Consider the following 6,000-nt stretch of genomic DNA (forward strand, 5'->3'; position numbering starts at 1 on the left):
AGATAAATCATAATAATTATTAAGGTTTCGATCAAGATCGTTATACACAATTTTCCAGGTACAAATCAACGTTGATTGATGTCAAGCTGGTTGTGGTAAATCATATGTTTGAGCATACAATCACGAATTAGGTGCTCCATTACCTTGCAAGGAACAGAAGTTAGTGAAATTAGATGGTAGTTTGCTGGGTTTTTCTGGCTACCTTTCTTAAAAAAAGGTGTAACGTTGACTTGCTTCCAGCAAGTAGGAACAGAACTGATAGTGTAAGATATTTTGTATACCAACGAAAAAGGCAAGGATAGTGCAGATCGAGCTTCTGAGAGGATGTACAAATGGAATCCATCAATGCCTCGCGGTTTGTATTTGTGCAATTTAGAAACGCAAATCGACAGCAGCTTGAGAAAAGATGTTTTCATTTAAGTTGAAAATCTCATCCGCGCGTTGAAGGAAAAGTAGGAGGATCACCATAGGGAGGTGCTTGCTATATGCAGAAAAGAACTGTTTGTTCAGCAAGTTGCATATCTCAGATTCATCAGATATTAGCACACCGTCCTTATTTTCTAGAACTCTAATTCAATCTTTGCAACTTTTAGCCTTATTAATTAAACACACAGATGTCAATGATTATCCTTCCATTTACCTATGATTCTTTATTGGTGGTGCAGAGAGCTTTGTAAACAAGTTACCTATAGATTAGTACCAGTATAGTACCCACCTGGACAGTTCCATTCAATTAGAATGGATGCTTGATGAATGGACTTTTTGAATATTTTATTAATAGCTAGATGTTGATAATTTTTTTATTATAAATGTTTTTGAATTTTTCAAACGAAGCAAGATTTTTGGTTATGGACAGTAGTTGTTACAAGATTCTGTATATTTAAATTCTATGATGAGTGATGCTAGAGTAGAGGCCTCTTCTGTGCCAATAAACATTAAGTGATTCGTTTGCTGGTTGATTAGGGACTCTTATTCTGCAGTTGGAACCTTACGTACTTTACAGCAGTTGCAATCTTCCGAAGCCCACTTTAGAGACAAAATTTGCTTTCGTCTCTGAAGCATAAAAGTATTTTTTGCACTTCTCCTTATACCTCTTGTCATTATTTTGGATCTTGAGTGGCTTAATCAGTTTCATTTATTGGTCGTGGTAAGTCTTGATTAGTTTTAAAACCCTCGTATGTGATAGCCTCCTCATCTGTAGTGGCCTTCTCAGCCTTGAGGAGGTGAATAACAAGAAAAAAAAAAAAAAAAAAAAAAAAAAAAAAATATCATCGGAATAGATGATTTCAATCAAATATTTCAATGTTTGTAAAAACCTTTTCTGCTATTTCTTACACAGTAGGATCTTTGGTATGAAAGTTTGGTTTCAGCTCATGCTTAAAAAGTAAATAGCATTTCATAACATTCTCATAGGTTGGTTAAATGATCTCAGATAATTCTTGTGGTGAACCAATAATTGGGCACTTTAACTTTTTTCTTATTTTTGGGCCTGCTAGTTGATTGTAAACCATTACAGAAGAAATTATATGTTAATAGATGAGGAGAAAATGTGTTAATTTTAAAACCATATAGCATATATAGTATTATATATTAAAACCATATTATATATAGTATCTTACAAAAACATATAACTTTTAAACAAAAAAATTGATTGTTCAAAACCCCAAACCCATAACGTTTAAACATAACTCGACACATTTTTTATTAGTGGCAAACTAATTTTATAACCACATATTGATACACAATGTATGTGGGCTTCATTGTTTCAATCAAATAATTACTGCAAGCACGTTTATAACTAGCTTTCAAAATACATAATATCAATATCCGAAAATTTCAAAAAAGAACAAAAACTTTTTTTATAAATTTAAAAAATGGTTTCGAGGTTAAAATGGTGCCAAAAGCTCATTTTACAATTAGCATTGAAAATAGATAAAATAAAAATTGATTCTAAAATTTAAAATTTTAAAAATTTTTTTTACAACTTCAAGGCTCCCTTTTCAGGGCACCTGAAGAATATTATTTTTTTATTTTTTTTATATGGAATTTGATAATTTTTAAGCAAAAGGCAACTTTTATTGCTATTACGTTTAAAGAAACCAACATTTATTTTTTCAATGCATTCTTATGTACATTGTCTTAAGGACACCCTTTTTTTTACCTACCACTTACACCCAAATAAAAAAATTTTAATATTTTGAAATAAAAATTTTAATATGATTAAAGTTATCAATATATTTTACAACTACTATTTAGAGACTGATATGATTAGTCAATACTGGTAATATTAAAATAGTAATCATAAATAGCAAAACCAGGTAAAACCAACCTCTAACAGTAATATATTTTATATGAAACTTGATAAAAGTTCGATTAACAACAAGCTTGCTCGGTAATAATAAAATCTAAAAAACTTTTTTAATTATTTTAAGGCTGTTTTATATATAGTTTTGTTTGGTACAAAATAATAAAATATTTAAACTCCATTAATAAAACTATGATAAAATTATTTTTAACAACAGACACAACAAGAAACTAAGCTGGAGCTATCTATCAAACTTAACTTTGCTATTTTCATCACATTTTATCACTCATCACTTCATTATACCTTTGTTTATGTCATAACACTTGTGATATCTATTTTTGCATTATTAAACATTAACATTGTAAAAATAATACACATTAACATTATACAAAAATAATACACATTACTATCTAAAAAACAATAATTCTTATAATGCAATAACCAACAGTTTTTGTATTAGTTTTATCTGTTTTTTAGGAATAAATAATGTAAATTTTTTTTTTTGTTAATTTTTTTTTTTTTTACTCTTCCATCGTATGGCAGAGTTCTATTTATGGAAGAGCTTCCTATCAAAAAATCTGCTAGACACTCAATTAGACATCTCAAACTTAAAGTTGCTTGGTAGACTGTTGTTTATATCAATTCTGTATTTTACTTTTTTAAACTAATAGAATTAGAATATTTTGTAACCATGCTGTAGAAACACCCACTTGACTACCAACTCTTGCATTAGGAGATCTTTCTTTAGCTTCAATAAACATAATCACTAGCTCTTTACTGTCTATATATAATGTAAAGCTTTGCACTAGCTATCTCCTTAAATGTTGCTGTAATAGAAAGAGAGAGTTATCATTTATAAAATTAAATCAAGACATCCTGCAATGTATGAAGACAATTAGAAGTCATATTTAGAAGCTGGTCACCAACTGAGCATAATGTTGTAATTAGTTCTAAAACATTTGGGAGAAAAATTTCCCAAAATAATTGATTATTCTGCAAAACAGTGTAGTTAGATTAGTTTCGTATTTATTGATACCCAAAATATCTTTCACTATTTGGATCCCAGTGAATCATCAAAAATTGCATTCTTTGCTGACAATTAAAACTTTCTTATCCATGGTTCATTAAGAAGTTTTCCAAATATAAACAATGCACGCATTTGATTTATAGCGACAACAGTACAAAAGGCTCTTTGCAAAACCGGTTACTGTTTATGTGGTCAGAAAACAAAGAAATACATTACATTACAATGTACAGTCCTTCATTGAAAAAGAAATAAGTACACAAAAAATTGCGGGTTTTTTTTAGTTGGTTCTTATTATTTAAAATGACAGCAACATATATAAAATTTGTATATATAATATATATATGTATATATATATATATATATATATATATATATATATATATATATATATATATATATATAATATATATATATATATAATATATATATATATGTATATATATATATATATACATATATATATATACATACATATATATATATATATATATATATATATATATATACATATATACACGTACATAATATATATTTATACGTACATATACATATATATATATATGTATATATATATATATATATATATATATGTATGTATATATATATATATGTATAAATATACATATATATATATATATATATATATATATATATATATATATATATATATATATATATATATTATATATATATATATATATATATATATATATGCATATATATATATATATATATATATACATATATATATATATATATATACATATATATATATATATATACATATATATATATATATATATATATATATATATATATATATATATATATATATATATATATATATATATATAATATATATTTATATATATATATATATAAATATATATATATATATATATATATATATATATTATGTGTATATATTTTATATATATATATATATATATATATATATATATATATATATATATATATATATAATATATATAAAGAAATCAAGAATATATCAAGAAATCTGTAATATTAAAGCCACATATATATATGTAAGTATTGTAATTTTAATTGTAAAAGTAAGTTTTTAAATTCATTTTAGATCAACTTCATCTGGTAACTGTCTCTACAGCTCAGTATCATTAGTTATTGTAGGAAATAATTCATTAGTTGATATTTTAAGGGTTCTCACCTCAATGGAATTGTTTATTAATGCTGATTTTTATTAAAAACATCCAATATTTAATGATATAATTAACAGTGGTAAATATAATTTTTTTTCTTATGATAACATTTTAAAGATGACATTGTCTAAAACTGTTGTTGATCAAGATATCACTAAAAATAAACAATGTGTTCAGTCCGAAGCAATTAATAACTGCTTTGAAAATCAATGGTCATCTTTTATGTGTATCTTAGGCCTTTCATCTGTTGTCAATTCACAAATTTTTTGTCAATATCCTGAATTTGGACTTGATCGGTTTTTTTTTTGCATTTAACAGATTAGTAAAACCAAGGGTTAACGAGTTGAAGCCAACAAGAAACAAAGTAATAAATATAATGTTCTGTCGGATAGGTAAGTTACCATCAGGGTTTGCTTTTACACCCAATCATTTTGTACCGCTTGTTGTTTATGATTTTAAAGAGTCACGTAAAAGAAATTTTATTTCTGTTATGATGCCAGCCAAATTAATAAAATTTGATGAAACTCCAACAAAGGAAAAAAAGCAACTGTTTTTGAATTTTTTATCCTCTAAAGGAGCTACTAAACAAAATCTGAATTAGATTTGTCTGCCAAATATAATTTCAGTGGTGATACCATTAATTGTTTGATTGTACCTAATGTTGAAAGCTCAATTGACTTTGTTAATAAATCTTTAGACGAGTTTGATGTTGCAAATTTTCGAGAACAACGAAGAGAGTTACAATGTAACAAAATGCTGTTTCGTCAAAAAATTCTTCATTTAGTAAAGAATGTGTTTATCCCAGATAATTTTTTTAATTTTCCACAAGGCAAAAACAATAGAAAGTTTTCAATGAAATGGCTAGAGACATTTTCTTGGCTTTGTTATTCTAAAAAATTAAATGGTGGATCTTGCTTGCCATGTGTATTATTTGGAGATGATTTTCCAACAAAGAATTACAAGGTTTCAGTGTTGTTTAAAGAACCACTGAAAAATTTTAATGATGCTTTCCCAGCCTTAAAACGCCATTGTGATCCGAACATAAATGGTTTGCATTCTCAAACGCAGAGCCTTTTTAATGCTGTTATGAGGCAAGCTGCTGGTGATACAAAACCTATTTATGATATCTTAGATCAAAACACCCTTGCAGAGATATCTGAGAATAAAAAAAAACTTGGGTCGATAATTGGTACTATTATAATATGTGGCCGTCAAGGACTTGCTCTAAGAGGTCATTATGATGACTCTCAGTATCACTCAGAAGTTATCATGTTAGAGGCAGTGATACTGAATTAGAAAATCATCTTAAAAACCACAAGAAAAATGCATCATATCTTTCAAAAACTATGCAGAATGAAATAATATTCTGTTGTGGTGAGATAATTTCTGATAAAATTGTTTCCAATATAAAGACTGACAAATTTTTTTCTATTTTATCAGATGAAGCTATTGATGTTTCAAACAAATCACAAATGTCTTTAGTGTTGCGT

Source organism: Hydra vulgaris, chromosome 02 (assembly GCF_038396675.1).
Source record: "Hydra vulgaris chromosome 02, alternate assembly HydraT2T_AEP".
Taxonomy (NCBI): Eukaryota; Metazoa; Cnidaria; class Hydrozoa; order Anthoathecata; family Hydridae; genus Hydra; species Hydra vulgaris.